We start from the raw sequence: 18,314 nt of genomic DNA, 5'->3' as shown, positions 1-18,314 counted from the left end.
CTGTAGAGACATCGAGACCCTTTGTGATAACAAGGTCGAGGGTATGGCCGAGAGAGTGTGTTGGCCCCTGTACATGCTGTGTTAGGGAGAAAGTATCAATTAGTGCAATGAAGTCCTTGGCATAATTGTTTTCAGGATTATCCACATGCAAGTTTAGATCCCCTGATATAATAAGACAGTCAAACTCTATGCAAACAACTGATAGCAGTTCACCTAGCTCTTCAAGAAAAACTTTAGCTGAATGTTTTGGAGGCCTGTAAATTGTCAGTAATAAAATCTGAGGAGAAGACTTAATGCATGCACACAGATATTCAAATGAAGTAAAGTCACCGAATGACGACTGATTGCACTGAAAAGACGTCTTGAAAATTAGATAGAAACTCTATCGCTACCTTGTTCTAGCTTGTTCTGGTGCCTGGCGTGTATCTATGTAGTGGCAATTTGTTACATCGCAAGACCGCGAGACTTTCTGACTCTGAGGCCAGCGGACTCAGTGACCTTGGGAAACGGAGATCTATGTGAAAAATCACCAGAGTTTTCCTTTAAGCCCTGTACAAAAGAGCCAGATCAGCACTGGTACTGCTAGGTGGCCTGGCACCCAGAGGAGCTCGAAGCCTTAGACAGACAGGGCTGCTGGCCATATCATACTGGCCCGTGAGAGCCCCATGGTGGTGGTGGGGCCTCTGCTTAGCATGTGACGGTTAATGGGTAACTCTTACCCACCACCTCCCCACTCACAGGGGGCAGAGGGGCTCAGGCCCCTCACACAGCTGGCAGCTGGAGATCCATTTGGCATACAGGGGGAGTTCTACAGGGATTTCTCCCTTTTCACTGGAGCAGCTGTGAAGGTTTTAGTACAGACACACACACACACACACACACTGTGCTACAATGTGTCTGTAGGTATCCCCATGGACATACTGACGTTTCTCTTCATCGATTTCAAAGAATAAGAATATCCTGGTCACTAGCATTTGTGGAACTACAACAGTTTGGTTTGCTATAGATTTGCTCCTCTGAAAAAAATCAAACCTGAACAAGCTCCTGTTCAGATTTATTGTATTGTTTGTATTGTTGCAAAAAACGGTGTGTGTGTGTGTGTGTGTGTGTGTGTACATCTATTTGCATGTGTGTGTGTGTGTGCTTATGCGTTGTGTGTGTGTCCGTATACGTGCATGTGTGTGTGTGTGTGTGCGTGTGTCTATTTGTGAGAGTGCAGTGCGTTTCTCTTACCAAATGTAGCTGCAGTGCTCCTAGGCTGGGACCCGACCCGGCCTCTCCCCTAATCCTGCAAATCCATGTGCTTTTCAAACAAGCGCCCAGAGATGATGTTTGCATCGCCACCACTAGTTCAAGGATTTTATTGAACTAAGTACCCATCTGTGTTAATTTTAAATCCCAGCCCGCTCCGGCTGGATAGATTATCCTGCTTACTGTATATGTGTTTCATTTTTGACCAGAAAAATAAGAGAAAGCGCAAACTATGGTGGAAAGGGGAAAGCTCTGTAAAGGAGGACATTTGGATGTGTGCCAGATCACTCGGGGCCTTCACGATGAGGGTCCTTGCCCATAGCCCTGTTTGCTGTATGCCTATACTTCATGCTGTACAATAACACATACTTTCCAAAAAGTCTTCGAAGTAACCACAACATACTAAGTGTTTATGGATTTAAATGTTCAAACTAAAAAATATCTCAAACTAAACTCAATAACTAAATTGCCAATGATCCTTTGCAACAGCAATAAAATTGTCAATAAAATTTTTTACCTTTTATCTTTTTTATCTAGTTGCACTAAAATCCCAATATATGTGCCTTTAGGTTGTACTTTGACATCTATGCTTTATTTCCACCATAGAGGGTCACACTAGAAACACTCACAATCAAACTGAACAAGATTTGGCTGGAGAGAATGATTGTGACATACAAGAATTCCGCACGAGATTTGGTTGGAGGGCATGATTTGGTCATTTTTCCTCAGTCGGAGGATTTCCAAATATCCAACGTGTCATGAAGGCGGTATTTGTAGTTCTTAGGAATTTACTCCCATGATCCTTTGATAAAAGTGTTGAAATAATCAAATATAGTTGTCAGGTATTGGCTGCACTAAAATACTGATCCAATGTTGGACATGGGTTGTATCTTTATAGTGAACTTTGACATGTGCTGGTGGGTATGTGCAGTTCCATTTTGGTGAATGCTGGTTACTGGTAGCCTGGCGGGCCATCCTATATCATTGAAATGTATAGTCTGGAATCGAACCATTCACCTCGCTTAATCCAAGGGGCGGGCAGAGAATTGTCTTTCAAACTGCCTAGGCATGCAATAGGCCAGCCTTGACCATATCCATTATCCGATCGGCAAAGCGGCAAATACATCCTTCTTGAAAGGAATGACTTAAGTGCATTGTGTTGCTCAACTTTCAAAGAAAAGCACCCAAGAAAAGTCCAACTCCTCCAAAGTTGACGCCAACGCTGTTCACTGTCGCAGGACTGTCGTTATCCTGTTAAGCCCACTTTAAGACTCTCTAACAAAATGGAGCGTTGTGATTGGATGACGTCCACGGCGTCAGCCAATAGAATGGTTTGATACTAGACGTACAGGCTGAGCAAATTAATTTGCCGCCGCTAGGGTGCGTCTAGATTTCTAGGCTAGGTAACTGGAGTATGGTCAGGGTAACTGTAGTGGAGAAAGGCATTGAAAAAACAGACTTACTAGACTCTTTAGGTCTCTTTTTTGTGCTCTCAATGTGAAATTGACTACTCAATTACTATTCAAGCAACAGTAATTAGTACACCTGTAGATGTCTCACAGTTTAGCCTTCTTCCCAACTGATGGCAGTTAAATGTCCTGGGGCATTCCATCTGATATTGACAGATGCCTTTTGTTTAGCTAAAATTGATAGCATGAATAAACAAACCAAGGTAATTCGATTCCTCAAGTATATTGGGTTTGAATTGAATTTACGTTACTGGAATACTGTTCTACTATACAACCTAATGGTTGTTATGGAAGTAGCTTCTCTGAGACAAAAGTTATAATTGTAACTTGTGACGTTATAAATGTAGAGTACACTTTAGCCAGAGAGGGCCCAGAGACAGCGAGAGAAAAGACATGGCGTTACATAAGGCAGAGGGCCCTCTGGGAAATAGTTCTGTGCACTCAATAGCAATGCGTCAACTTTGCTGTCGTTAATCTTTTCCAATATTGTCCAAACAGACAGACGCTTAATCTCAACGGGAGAGATCTGCTGATTCACAGGGCTCTGTGATTGTAGTGTGTGTGTATGTTTGTGTGTGTGTGTGTGTGTGTGTGTGTGTGTGATGTGTGTGTGTGTGTGTTGGGATGTGGATAACTGGAGAGAGAGTCTAGCAATTTAAAAACTTTACTGTTTCAAATGTTGGGACCTCTTCCACACACACATTTCTGCCAGAAGTCTGTCCTCTCTGTGGAGCTGTAAGGCATTTTAATTTGGCACACACATTTCTGCCGCATGTCTGTGTGAAGCGGAGAAATGTAGTGGGACGGTCGCTGTGTCTTCATCTGGCTGAGACAGAATATATATACATTATAAGACGTGAGAATGTCTGCCTCTCTCCCGCACTGAGGAGAGGATTCCCCTCTGTTAAGTTTTTATCCAATCCAGTATAAGCGCTTTCTGTGTTGGTCAATGGCCGTAACAGAACAATGATCGTAATCTTAATCTTTTTCTCTCTCTCTCTGTCTGCCTGTCTTGCTCTCTAAATCTCTCCATTTCTCATTGTCTGTTTGCCTCTTTTTTTCTTTCTTTCTCTCTCAGAATCTCTCTATCCCTTTTTTTTTTCTTTCTCTCTCTCAGTATCTATCTATCTATCTATACGTTCTACCCTCAAAAACACAGTCTTATTCGCTCCCTAAATCTCTATTGCTCTATTGGGGGAGGGGTCATGACATGAACATCTGCTTAGCCTGGAGGTCACCACACAGCTGTGCCTTAGTGTCCACAGACTGTCACCTTGTCTATGGGTGTCGTGTGTCAGTGTCTGTGTCTGTGTGTGTGTGTATGTGTATGTGTATGTGTGTGTGTGTGTGTGTGTTTGACTGTGGGGGAGGAGTAGTAGTCCCTTCTCACAGACAAGGTTTTAATCTTCCCGAAGCCACATTTCCACTCTGTGCTGTAATTCTCCCAACAAGTTGAAAATGAGAGAGCCAAATGAACAAAAAAGTGATGTGTGTGTGCACACACAGAAACGTACACTTACACGCACACATGCAAGCACACACACACAGAAACGTACACACACACACGCAAGCACACACACACACAGAAACGTACACCTACAAGCACACACGCAAGCACACACACACAGAAACGCACATGCACACACAGAAAAGTACACTTACACGCACACACACACACAGAAACATACACTTACACGCACACACGCAAGCACACACACACAGAAACGTACACGCAAACGCACACACACAAGCACATGCACGCACACACACACACACACACCCTAAGTTGTAAACAACCCCCATCCAGCCACCCATCAAAGCCGCTGTCCATTGCATTATGCAGACGCAGCTAGTGCATACACAGATAGCCATATGCTATAACTCTCCTCAGAGTGTATTGCCCCCCCACACACACTTTTATTCACTAGCCAGAGGATGAAGCATCCTGTGCAGCAGGATGTTTAGAGGTCAAAGGGAAGTGACAGAGGCCAGGCAGCAGATTGGGTATGGTGTGAGAGGCAGGCACAGCCTGTTGCATCATGCCGCTGTATTCTTACACAATGTTGCGCAGCATCTTCATGGTAATCCTGAGGTGTCAGAGATCAGCGATCCATGTGACACCCTGTGCTGGGCTATATGTGTGACCACCAGCTTTGCCCCTCTGGGCAGTAAATGACCGGCCATTGCACCGATCAGTAGAACCTAACTAAGATTAGAACTGGAACTAAGGCTAAGGAGATTTGATTACTGTTTCAGTAAAGCCTGAATAGATAAATTCTTCAGAGTATTGTATAAGTCGATTGGTATGTAGCAGACACTTTTATCCAAAGCAACACAGATTCACCACGGCGGGTTCAAGAATTGAACTGGGGTCGACTGATGACTTACGGTCATCACAACACTTTCTAACAACCCAAGAATCCTAACACTTCTAACACCAGCACACTTAACATGGATTTATAATGCACTCCCTTTCTTCTACCTTCTGTGTTTAATTGACAGTGCACGCTGTTACCCATGGGCCTCTCTCTTTCTTTTCTTTTCTTCCTTTCTTTCCTTTTCTCTGATTGCCTACATTCTGTAAAGCGCCATGATACATGTGTAATGTTTTGGTGCTCTATAAGCACAATAAATTGAAATTGAAATTGAAATTTGTGCTTATCATGGCCGCTGTATGTTTTCTCAATTGTGGTTCACTTCCCATTTGAGTTAAAAGGTATCGTTTAAAATAGTATCTGCTATATTGCTCTGTTTCTTGAATTTCCCCTGGGGATCAATAAAGTATCTATCTATCTATCTATCTATACAGTGGCCAACTTCTTACCTTTATCTTTAACCGCACCAGAAATCTAGCAACTGCATCACAGCATCGACAGGTCTTAGGAGAAGAAACTGATTTTGAGGACAACATAGTGTCAAATAAGGATATTTATTTCTGTCACCTGAGGGGTATTTCACAAAACCTAGATAAGGGATTAAGCTGGGATTTTTAGGTTATCCTGGATGAATTTAGCCTTGACTTGGTTTCACAAAAGAGATGGCACATAAGTTACCATGGGGATTTATTCTCTGCACCTAGCCTGGTCCCGACCAGGCTAACAGCCAAACTAAGTTAATTCTAATGGTAATTATGTTGTCTTATTGGTTCAGCTAGCTGTCATTCACATTAGACCCCGTGCTAATTTTTAAGGAGCTTTATTACATTTATAAACTATTTGATAAATGTATTTGTTCGCAAAACAAAACAGATTGTCTGCCTACTACCATATGGTTATTATTTTAATTGTGATAGCCTTATAATTATTAACATAGGCCTAGGTAGCCTACTCATTGTTTGCTTATTTTATTGACAGACGTTTGATGAATGAATGAGCCTACTGTAGTTGATTGGAAGTAGAGGGGCAAGTTGGGTGCATACGTAAATTTGCATTCAGTTGGTCTACCACGCCTACTTCTGCTGTTTTACAGAAATAGCCATGATTCCCCATTCCAAAAAGGATAACTTTACTTCATTGTTAGTCTATATCAAAAGCGGTTGTTCACTTTGTGTGAATGGCGCTATTTTCAGCGTTTTTTATTCCAACCATGGGCACTTTGGAGCAGAAAGCGAGAGCGGCACACATCCTGAATTACATACACCTGGCTTGACATAGTCGCTCCTACTCATCCTGGATTGGCATTAGTGAAACGAGTTGAGCTAGGATGACCAGACAACGCTATATCAAACCTCGCTTTATCACTTATCTTGGATGTCTTAATTCTGCATTTGTGAAATACCCCTCTGATAAGGTCTCCCATCCAGGACCTAACCACACACACAACACTGATTAGCTTCTGATATTTGAAGAATGTTAGCATGCAGTGTGCTATGGATGTAAGTTAGTTGCCACTTGGCTACCGACAAAGTTCTTTTAGGCAAGTCCCTCCACTCGGCGGCCATATTGCAACATATTGCATTGGCACTTATCGGGCATCTGTTTCGGGCAGAACTGTGCGTGTGCAAGGCTTCACCACCCCAATCTTGCTCCAGCGGCAAGATCACAACACATGATTGGCACGATGTATTCACAACACACCACATGATTGGCGCAATGTATTCACATGTTGACTTTTGGCCACGTAAGGGGTGGAATGTGTAGACAACTGCCATATTGCCATTACAAACTAACCCCATGCATTGCTATGGAGGATTTTTTGAGTGCTGTCTCCTCATTAGAAAGTCTCTGCTACCGAGCACTTGAAATAGATTTGTTCAGGAACACATTTATGTATAGCTGGGTGTAGGGTTGTTTTGAAGCCTCAAAGCAATTTCTGTAAATAGTGTTTCACAATGCCTCCCTTTGGCCATTACTACCTTGAAACTTGGTGAAAGAAATTATCAGTAACACAATTTAGGTGTGATACTTTAATACCCAAAACTAAGGCTTTGATTTCTACATTAACCACCATGCATTGGTATCATTAAACCATCATCAGTCAGAATGGCTTCCTGAAGGTGTTGCAGACCTTCTAGAAGGGAAGAGATTAATCAGCATCTCATTCATCTTCATTCATCATGTTCTGAAGCTTCTCAAGAAAGCAACAGGTAAGGATGTACCTCACTGATGTGAAGAGGACAGGAGAGAGAAATCACTACAGTTCTGGGACAAAGACTGCTCAGTCATGGTGGGAGAATGTTAAAGCTCAAATTGTATTCACAAATAATCACGCATGATTGGTCCACGCACCAGTGAGTATTCATTACAACATAAAATGATGTCAGTTTTTCCAAATTGCCCATTTAATTGCCTTTGGATAAGCTTTTGAAGGGTTGCATGCCTTATATTTGCATTTACTCCAACCTACCACTCATCAACCAATCACCAAGGTTGTTGCAATCAAGCTTATCTCGTACATGAAGATTGACACCAGTCATAATCATTAACTTTTTCTCTTGTCTTAAGCCCTCCTTACACTGACAGACTTTGGAAAGATTTGGAAAAGATTTTTGAAAGACTAGTCTCAGACCCTCTCACATCTAAAGACAAGTAGTAGAGTTTTAAGTCACTATGATTTTGCAATGACTAGGGATCTTGCAGGGTCACTATTTACAAGACTGCAACTAGATTCCTTTAAATAAGTACCCATCGTGCAATAGATAAACAGGAACTGAAATGATAGCTTACTGAACTCAAAGTCGTATTTTCGTGTTTCTGCAGCATTGTTTCATGCGTGACATCCCTAACCGATATAGAGTTGTTCTGTCACGTGGAAGAGCCGATTAAATATGTATAAGAAATTACAAATATTATAAGAGTAACAAATAATCATATAGGCTACAGCTGTCGCCTACTTTGCCCCTTCCTGTTTGGTGTTGGAGAGAGGTCACTATTTGCATGAGCCACGACTAGAAAGACTTGCGATAATATCAAACATGTTTGATATTGTCGTAACGGCAAAACTAGAAAAAGACTGACTCCGACTGACTTAACCGCTAAGATTGGCACCTTACACTTAACGATCTAGTTGACGGGAGCGCGCCGCGATTCCAGTACAACTCCCATGATTTCTGTCCGACTTTGGAAATTTAGTCGCCGACTGTGAAAATAGACCAAAATCGTACAATGTAAGGCCGCCATTAGTGAAACTGTCGGAAAAGGTTGGTAGGCCTAAGTAATAATAAAAGCAATAATAAAAGAAAACTTTAAGCTAGAAACTGCAGAAGTGCAGTCAGCGATGGCACAGAAAGTTTGTTTGTTTAAAGCAAAACATTATGGGATATTATCTCAACCAAAAGCAAACCTAGCAGTGAGCGCAGTGCATGCTGCATATTATATAATGTGAAATCTTCTAGAAGGGAAAAGATTAATCAGCCTCTCATCCATCATGTTCTGAAACTCCTCTGGAGAGCAACAGGTAAGGATGTACTTCGCTGATATGGAGAGGACAGGAGAGAGAAATCACTACAGCACTGAGGCCAAGACTGCTCAGTCATGGTGGGAGAATGTTAAAGCTGAAATTGGATTGACAAGTAATCACACACGATTGGTCCACGCACCAGTGAGTATTCATTACAACACCCAAAATGAAGCTGATTTTTAAATATTGTCCAATCAGGTGCCTTTGTATGAGCTTCTGAAGCGTCATTCAGAGCACCTCGGAATGACAAGGGCCGCCTCCATGGCTACTTTGTTTTTCCGACAGCAAGTGTTCAAGTGCTTTGCCATCGAATGTGTGACAAACACGGATGCCACAACATAGGTTAAAACATACACTCACTAATCCTAAACAAACAACTGTATTTGCTTAAAATATAGTGTAAGATGCTCGCGAAAGAAAGATATGCAGCTTTTCAAGTGATAAAAAGGGCAAATTCCCAAGTTCACATTAAAACTGTTGAACATGAAAGGCCACATGGACTACAAACTAACTACAACGTGACGACAAAAGTGATGACGAGCCCAGGGCTCTCCCGCCACACATTGTATTTCTCACGCAGAAAAACTATTTATATATTTAATATGCTGCCGCAGCGCCCAAAATGTCTCTGGCCACGCCGCTCTCACTATGAAACCGGCAGGAATCAAGCGCGTCTCCCCTGAAGTTGAGCCTGCCACTTATCAGCCAATCAAAAATAACGAGAGGGCTACACAATAGCCAATCAAAAAATAGCTCTATTGTATCTGGGTAAGATTTAACGCAACAACCAATAAAAACGCGTATCCTGGAATTGTTGAACGTGAATTATTGAACGTGAACCTGTTACTTCTTCCAAGTCAGTTCATGGTTTCAGCACAGAGTAAGTCATCTTTTAATGTTACAACAAATCCACATCTTGTTTGACACAAACAATGACAACGTGACTGCTGCTATAGAATGTTTCCCAGATAATTAGCATCAGTTGTTCATGACTGTAACTTAGCCAACAGTTTCACAGCCTGTTCATACTTACAACCGGACCCGCGTCACACAGAGCAGGTTGTTTGCGCCATGCCCCTTTTGATTGGAAAACATTCCCTCAGAACAAGCCAGAGTGAACCGGTAGACATGTACCAGCCACACAGCTAAGAACCCCTCCCTGAGTTTCTTTTGCCTACCATGTCCTCAAAAAAAATCCTGACAGAAGAAAATTATAGCTACAAGCCATAAGAAGAGAAGGCCGTATGACACTTCTGGTCACACTGAGTGGGGTTGTTGCACCACTTCGTACTCGGGAGACCAGACCTCTCAAGTCTCACGCATTGAGCGTGAGACACACGCATTTCAATGACTTCACACGCTCACACGCCACACATGGCATTTCTCACTCCGAGAAATTATTAACTTGCCCGCACAGACATTTCTAAGGGCTATATTTTACAAACGTGTCACACAACGTTGCTGTCTGTGCGCTCATTCAGCTCAGAGAGCTGCTGATCAGTTACTAACCTATCGGTCAATCAGAAAATAGGATTTCTCAACCAATCAGGAAATAGTTTTGTTTTGGTGTGGGTCCGCAACGTGGAGACTGCTGGTCCGCGGAGTCGTGGAGTGAAATTAGGCCCGGTGCGTCGTCTGATAATTTGCTGCGCAGTTGATCAAGATACCGCGGACCGACAAAAAAAGAAAACAAACGTTTCTGCTATCGATGTCATTAAACATGGAGCCATACAATAAAGTGGTGGTATGAGCGTTCATTCAATGCAGGCGTCTGCGAGAGAGAAACTGAAACTAATCGATAACATTGGTATCAAAGCTCCGCTTCAACCTGTTGAATGCTATTTAATTGTTTAACGACACTTAATAGAACGTTGATTTTTGGAACTTCCATAGAAACAGAGCAGAGACTGTATAATACATTGTATAGCACTGAGTATTGTATAGTCAAATTTGAATATAACGTGGCCAAAAGCTATTGTAGCCTTCTTTCTATCTGTTAAAGATCAACAGATCAGTGATTTACGCCTATCTGCTCGCCAAAAAAGCTGGTATTGTGTTTCCTGAATCCTTACATTCAGGCATTCAAATTAAACTTCATTAAAAACCATGTATTTTTTCTCCATTTCCTACCAATGTATGATGCTTGCATGAAGGAAACATCCCAAAACAATAGCACCCATATAATTGTTGCTGTTGTTTTGAGAAGTGTCAGACACCAAACAGGACGAGGACCACAAAAGCGTCACGTTAGAATGTTTATTTAAGGGTTGGGGGTTACAGGGGTTTCAGGGGTTCCGGGAGTTCCAAGAGTCTGCGTGTGTGTGTTCCCCCAATAGCCGAGCAGCAATGGCAGGAGCTGGATGATCCGGGAAGTCCTGGGGGAAACACACACACAACAGCAATTGAAACGAAGCAGCAGTACAGTCAAGGGCTAGGCTGTATTCGTAGAAGAGAGACGGAAGGCAGGTCAAGATTACCGGGGCTGGAGATCAAAGAAGTAGTCGAGCGGGTCTGGGTTCACAGGCAAAGAGTAAGAGTCGTTTTCCAAGACAGGCAGGTAACTGGTGCGGGTTTGCAGACGATCTGACAAGTGTGGACTGAAAAGCAAGGCTTTATATACCGGGCATGATGAGTGGTGAATGCAGTGCAGCTGGTAGGTAAACGAGGGTGAGGCAGAGCAGAGCAGGAACAGGTGGAGGTCATCAGACTTTAATCAGCGCGTGTTACCAGGCAGAGAGAGAGCTCATGACAGAGAAGTATTTCTTTTCTTATGCAAGCATCATGCAACCATGCAAAAGCAATGAAACTAATTATATCTTACATTAGTAAAGCAGTCCTCTGATGTGCATGTCACAAAACATTTAAGTGAAAGTGCATGTATAACAATATAGGCATAATAATGATTGTGATAATGATAATGACAATTTGATTTGGAGGGAGTGGGGGTTGGTATGCGTGTAGATGAGCCCTATGACCCCAAAGTCTGCCATGACTGGGCCTCAGGTCAAAGAAGTTTGAGAAAGGCTGGTCTACATAATCTGCATCAGATTGAGGTTTGCAGTGATCGCCTGAAGGCGGGTTGAGGACCCAGTCAGTTCACGTCACAATATGCACATTTATTTAAATTCATACCTAATCACCATGACCAAAAATTTTTTTTTACTTTGAATCTTGAAAAAAAAAATATTGACCTACCTACCGACCCATTCATTTATTTATTTTTTGGCTGTTACTGCAAACAAGAATATTTTTAAGGATGGCCTCATGACTGTGAAAATGGCTGACATTGAACCACAGTGCTTTAAAGGAGAATTCTGGTGTGATATTGACCTAAAGTGTATTGAAACATGATACGAGTGTGAGCGTATGTCTCATAGCCCATCTCGGCTTGTCCCCTGCACTCCAAAATCTGGCTAGTTAGCCCGATGCTACCAACAGCTTTTTCAATAGTGGTGCTTGACATCCGGGCTAGCCATGCAAATAAATCACTGTTTTACACCCATTTACGAGGCTCAATGTATCTCCACACTTCATTGGTAGACTTCGAGGGGCCCTGACATTTAAAGCGAGACATTGAGAACTTTGAAAAAGCACTGGTAGTTTACTTACAAGATGATTTATACAGACAGTATCTTCACGAAGTTTAGCGTTTGCAGCCATCTTGAATTTAGTCTCGATAAGTCGAGCAACGAGTAAGAATGAACAGGTATGATAAGGGATCAGATTCCAAAAATAATTCAGTGTAAATGCATGGATTCCAGTTGCTGCTACTGGAAGAAACTGGAATCCATGTATTTCCACTGAATTATTTTTGGAATTCTCCTTTAAATGTAGTATCAGTCATCAAGGCATTAAAATCTGCCACAAACACTTGCAACACACATCACTCATAAACACACACACACACACACACGGACAGAACCACCACTGTTCAAGAGACCATTTTGGGGCTAAATGTGCTTTTTCTCATTTGGTTGTTTTCTGTTTGTTTAGAGCAGAATGAGCCACTGCTGAAATTATTATTATAATGTATGTTATATTATTTATTATTATTTACTATAGGGTTCTAGAATAAATAAATGTTTGAAATATTGGAATTTGTGCTCTCATGAATTCTGGGTCGATGGGACATGAGGAGGGTGGGTCTCTTGACCGAGGGGAGGGGGTGTGGCGCCACGAGTAGTTCAAGCAGACGTAGGACTTTCATGTACTTCGATCAGGGGGGAGGGGGCGTGGCACTGTGCCAATACCACGCCCCTCCCCCCTGAGAAACAAAGTCTCACTCCTTGCAAACTTCAAAACTTGAGAGCCCTGGGAGACTGAAGGGACATGTTTTTATATTAATTGAATTAAGCTTTTGTAGGTATCTTTCACGGTCACCGACCGGCAAAGTGGTTATTTATTGAGTGGTCATATTGATTTGTGGTATTTTTTGTTATTATTTACTCCTCGCGATTTCTGTGCAATGCGTTTATTGACCCTAATTTGCATTGGAGTTAATGAGAGGGGTTGTTTGTTTTCCCCCCGAAAGGGGCGGGAACGTTTGTCACGAGTCAAGTTCCCGGATGTGCCGGTCTAACGTATTGACAACACTTGCTCAGAACAAGTAGCCTATATGCCTAGTCATACTTTCGTTCACACGATGACTGACATATGTGTCAAATGTTTTCTTTTGCAAATCTGAGCAATTATAAATTATACTTTTGCCCCATTTTGACTTGGCATTGCTCTTACATACTTTAGCCAATAATCAAATGCCTGCTCTCTTTTGAAAAGCTGAGACACTGTTGGAAAACAATTAGAATAACTGTGTGATGTACTGACACAAAGTTACAAAGGCTAGATTATTCTTTTCTTTTTCTACCGGATAACAAGCATCTTTGAACTGACCACATTTCAGCCCTCTAGGTCTTGACTTGATATGACTTGAGTCCTAGCATTAGGCCTTGTCATGCTGTGTGCAAAAGTAGATGAATATAAAATGACAATATGAGTACTTTAGACCATTATTTGCCAAGGTATGCTCATGCATTTTGTAAAATGCCCTATGAAAACTTCCCATAGGACTTTGGGTTATCCAAAATGCATACTGGCAATCAAATGCTTACTGCATATGAATCCCTTATAAGCATAATCTTGGCCTCAAATGAAAGGTAATACTCTGAAGTTTCATGCTTGCATGCAGGTTCTGATATGACTACACTGAATATGGAATAATTACAAAAAATACAAATCTTAACAATTTCTATTTCAATTCAATTGGTGTGTATAAAATGGGCTATATTTCTGCACAACTAATATTGGATCAACTGGTAACCGACCTGGGGCTGGTGTATGCTAGCTGGTTGCTAGTTGGCGTGTAAATCCTCACACCCCTAACCTTAAGAACGGCTCTAACCGCTGAGGACGAAACAACCTCCTTTTACACTGGAACATCTGAAGGCATATTAATAACAGCAACAAAGAGTTGTAGTATTATTAATGAAACACCCCTATTCTCGCAACCCATCTGACCAGCAACCCCTTTAACCCTCGGGGATTGTCAACGGGGAACGTCACTCTTGCCTGTCCTCAAAACTTGAGAGCCCTGCGAGCCCCTAACTGGGCAACTCTGTTAGCAAAATCTAGCCCCAGTTTCCGACCTCTGACTCACACATTAAGTGACGTGAATGACGCGGAATGATGATGTTTTCACTCGGAGAAAGGTTTTTCCGAAACCCATGAACGCTAGGTCTGTCCAACCTCTCATTCATCACCCAGTAAAATAGGTTGTTGTAATCAAGCTTAGCGCCGTACATGAGGATAGACATCAGCCATAGCAAATAACTCTTTCTCTTATCTTGTGCAGATGTCTCCTTAGTAAAAGTTGATCTATAAGTATAAGTATATATACTCTTTTGATCCCGTGAGGGAAATTTGGTCTCTGCATTTATCCCAATCCGTGAATTAGTGAAACACACTCAGCACACAGTGAACACACAGTGAGGTGAAGCACACACTAATCCCGGCGCAGTGAGCTGCCTGCAATAACAGCGGCGCTCGGGGAGCAGTGAGGGGTTAGGTGCCTTGCTCAAGAGCACTTCAGCCGTGCCTACTGGTCGGGGTTCGAACCGGCAACCCTCCGTTACAAGTACGAAGCGCTAACCAGTAGGCCACGGCTGCCCCAATCTGGTTTGTAAGATTAAGAAAAAAAAACTTTCTGTCTGGGCTAGAGAAAAATTGATAAATATTCTCTTACTGTTGGAACAGCACATTAATCAGAATGGTTTCCTGAAGGTGTTGCAGACCTTCTAGAAGGAGAGATTAATCAGCATCTCATCCATCTCCATTCATCATGTTCTGAAGCTCCTCAAGAGAGCAACAGATAAGGATGTACCTCACTGGTGTGAAGAGGACAGGAGAGAGAAATCACTACAGTTCTGGGGCCAAGACTGCTCAGTCATGGTGGGAGAATGGGAAACATCTTTGTTACTCTTTGCCATCTTCATTCTTAAGACCTTTTGCACTGTTACTCTGTTTTTCGGGCTGAATGACACAAAGTGGCGTGGAAAGACACATTAGGCTTTTAGGTGTGGAATGACATAGGTGGGGTGTACTACGAATCTAGATTAGTGGGTTAGCGAGGTATATTGCGCTCAAAGCCAGGCTATGCTGTGACACGAAAGTGGATCTGTTTTAGTGTCGCTATATCACCATGGTATCTTATGCTGTCAACCAATCCTGGTCGGGAGGAGGTTATGTGCTAAGTTATAGCTCAAATCGTGTAATCTACGACACTGACCAATCAATTGTCTTAAAAGCGAAGTTATCTCGCGTGCAGGATTCTGTCATATATCTTACAGGTGGAGCTCGCCTCTACTAACATTTTGGATCTCGAATGCGCTTTAATAGTGCTGTGCGTGCAAATATCCCACTATGGGCGTGCATACCATACAACAACTGATGACAATTGATTTATTTGATGTTAAAGGTTAGGCACAAAAATGACCGCCAGTGTAGATTAAGCTATCGGCTCATGAATCACGAAGTAATTGTTTTTTTAAATAATAGCGGTCTTGTGCGTCTCCACTTTACGATTGGCCAAAGTCATCCCAACACGAGCAGCACAGATCTGAGCTGAAAGCCTAGTTTGACAAATATATCACATAACTGCAATTGTAGTATCACTTAACGTATACCTCTGAGTCAAGGCTTTGTCAAGCCTCGATATGTCTACATAGCCTAGATATGTCTAACGTGCTTCGTAGTATACCCCAAGGGTTTCTTTGAGGTATGTTTATGTTCAGGGTTAGCTTCAGCCAATTAGCATCATGGTCAAAGCTGTCACCATTTTTAACAATGGCGTCCGACGTGTTCACTTTCCAGCCACACAAACAAGCCAATTGACTAAATGCCACGGAAGGCTCTCAGCCAGCTTCATATAACAAAAGATGTTGTTACAATCCGACTGGCACTCCACCAGAAATATATTGCTGCCTTAAGTGTCTTCCGTAACATATAGTCAGTGGTTCTCAAATGGGGGAATGCAGCGTGCTGGGGGAGTACGATGAAGGCACTCCAGTGGGGTATACTACGAATCTCGATTAGTGGGTTAGCGAGGTATGTTGCGCTCAAAGCCAAGGTATGCTGTGACACGAAAGTGGATCTGTTTTAGTGTCGCTATATCACCATGGTATCTTATGCTGTCAACCAATCCTGGTCGGGAGGAGGTTATGTGCTAAGTTATAGCTCAAATCGTGTAATCTACCGCACACTGACCAATCAATTGTCTTAAAAAGCGAAGTTATCTCCGTGCAGGATTCTGTCATATATCTTACAGGTGGAGCTCCGCCTCTACTAACATTTTGGATCTCGAATGCGCTTTAATAGTGATGTCGCGTGCAAATATCCCACTATGGGCGTGCATACCATACAACAACTGATGACAATTGATTTATTTGATGTTAAAGGTTAGGCACAAAAATGACCGCAGTGTAGATTAAGCTATCGGCTCATGAATGCGAAGTAATTGTTTTTAAATAGAAGCGGTCTTGTGCGTCTCCACTTTACGATTGGCCAAAGTCATCCCAACACGAGAAGCTGGCACAGATCTGAGCTGAAAGCCTAGTTTGACAAATATATCACATAACTGCAATTGTAGTATCCTTAGCGTATACCTCTGAGTCAAGGCTTTGTCAAGCCTCGATATGTCTACATAGCCTAGATATGTCTGCGTGCTTATTAGTATACCCCAAAGGGTTTCTTTGAGGTATGTTTATGTTCAGGGTTAGCTTCAGCCAATTAGCATCATGGTCAAAGCTGTCACCATTTTTAACAATGGCGTCCGACGTGTTCACTTTCCAGCCACACAAACAAGCCAATTGACTAAATGCCACGGAAGGCTCTCAGCCAGCTTCATATAACAAAAGATGTTGTTACAATCCGACTGGCACTCCACCAGAAATATATTGCTGCCTTAAGTGTCTTCCGTAACATATAGTCCAGTGGTTCTCAAATGGGAATGCAGCGTACCCCTGGGGAATGCGATGAAGGCACTCCAGTGGGGTATACTGAATCTCGATTAGTGGGTTAGCGAGGTATGTTAGCTCAAAGCCAAGGTATGCTGTGACGAAAGTGGATCTGTTTTAGTGTCGCTATATCACCATGGTATCTTATGCTGTCAACCAAACCTGGTCGGGAGGAGGTTATGTGCTAAGTTATAGCTCAAATTGTGTAATCTACAGCCCACTGACCAATCAATTGTCTTAAAACGAAGTTCTCTCCGTGTAGGATTCTGTCATATATCTTACTAACATTTTGGATCTCAATGCTTTTAATAGTCCGCAAATATCCCACTATGGACTCTACCTAACATTTTGGATGTTGGCACAAAAATCTTGGCTCATGAATGCAGAAGTAATTGTTTTTAAATAGAGGCGGTCTTGTGCGTCTCCACTTTCCACGATTGGCCAATGTCATCCCAACACCGAGAACGGCGCACAGATCTGAGCTGAAAGCCTAGTTTGACAAAATATATCACATAACTGCAATTGTAGGATCACTTAGCGTATACCCTGAGTCAAGGCTTTGTCAAGCCTCGATATGTCTACATAGCCTAGATATGTCTAACGTGCTTCGTAGTATACCCCAAGGGTTTCTTTGAGGTATGTTTATGTTCAGGGTTAGCTTCAGCCAATTAGCATCATGGTCCAAAGCTGTCACCATTTTTTAACAATGGCGTCCGGCGTGTTCACTTTCCAGCCACACAAACAAGCCAATTGACTAAATGCCACGGAAGGCTCTCAGCCAGCTTCATATAACAAAAGATGTTGTTACAATCCGACTGGCACTCCACCAGAAATATATTGCTGCCTTAAGTGTCTTCCGTAACATATAGTCCAGTGGTTCTCAAATGGGGGTACGCGTACCCCTGGGGGTACGTGAAGGCACTCCAGTGGGGTATACTACGAATCTCGATTAGTGGGTTAGCGAGGTATGTTGCGCTCAAAGCCAAGGTATGCTGTGACACGAAAGTGGATCTGTTTTAGTGTCGCTATATCACCATGGTATCTTATGCTGTCAACCAATCCTGGTCGGGAGGAGGTTATGTGCTAAGTTATAGCTCAAATCGTGTAATCTACCGCACACTGACCAATCAATTGTCTTAAAAACGAAGTTATCTCACGTGCAGGATTCTGTCATATATCTTACAGGTGG

At 42.5% G+C, this 18,314-nt stretch overlaps 1 protein-coding gene and 2 non-coding genes across 3 annotated transcripts in view; 1 reads left to right on the top strand and 2 right to left on the bottom strand.

Annotated features, from left to right (window-relative positions):
- Positions 1–18,314, top strand: part of LOC125295004 (sodium channel protein type 4 subunit alpha B-like) — a 100,422-nt gene that overhangs the window by 33,674 nt on the left and 48,434 nt on the right. The window lies entirely within an intron of this gene.
- On the bottom strand, positions 7,196–7,328 carry LOC125308729. The gene has a single exon (XR_007195952.1). It is a non-coding gene; the product is annotated as a U8 small nucleolar RNA (small nucleolar RNA).
- Positions 14,875–15,005, bottom strand: LOC125308735. The gene has a single exon (XR_007195955.1). It is a non-coding gene; the product is annotated as a U8 small nucleolar RNA (small nucleolar RNA).

The sequence above is a fragment of the Alosa alosa genome, chromosome 1 (assembly GCF_017589495.1).
Source record: "Alosa alosa isolate M-15738 ecotype Scorff River chromosome 1, AALO_Geno_1.1, whole genome shotgun sequence".
Taxonomy (NCBI): domain Eukaryota; kingdom Metazoa; phylum Chordata; class Actinopteri; order Clupeiformes; family Clupeidae; genus Alosa; species Alosa alosa.
The sequence above is the reverse complement of the archived record's forward strand: the minus strand, read 5'-3'. Positions and strand labels throughout refer to the sequence as shown.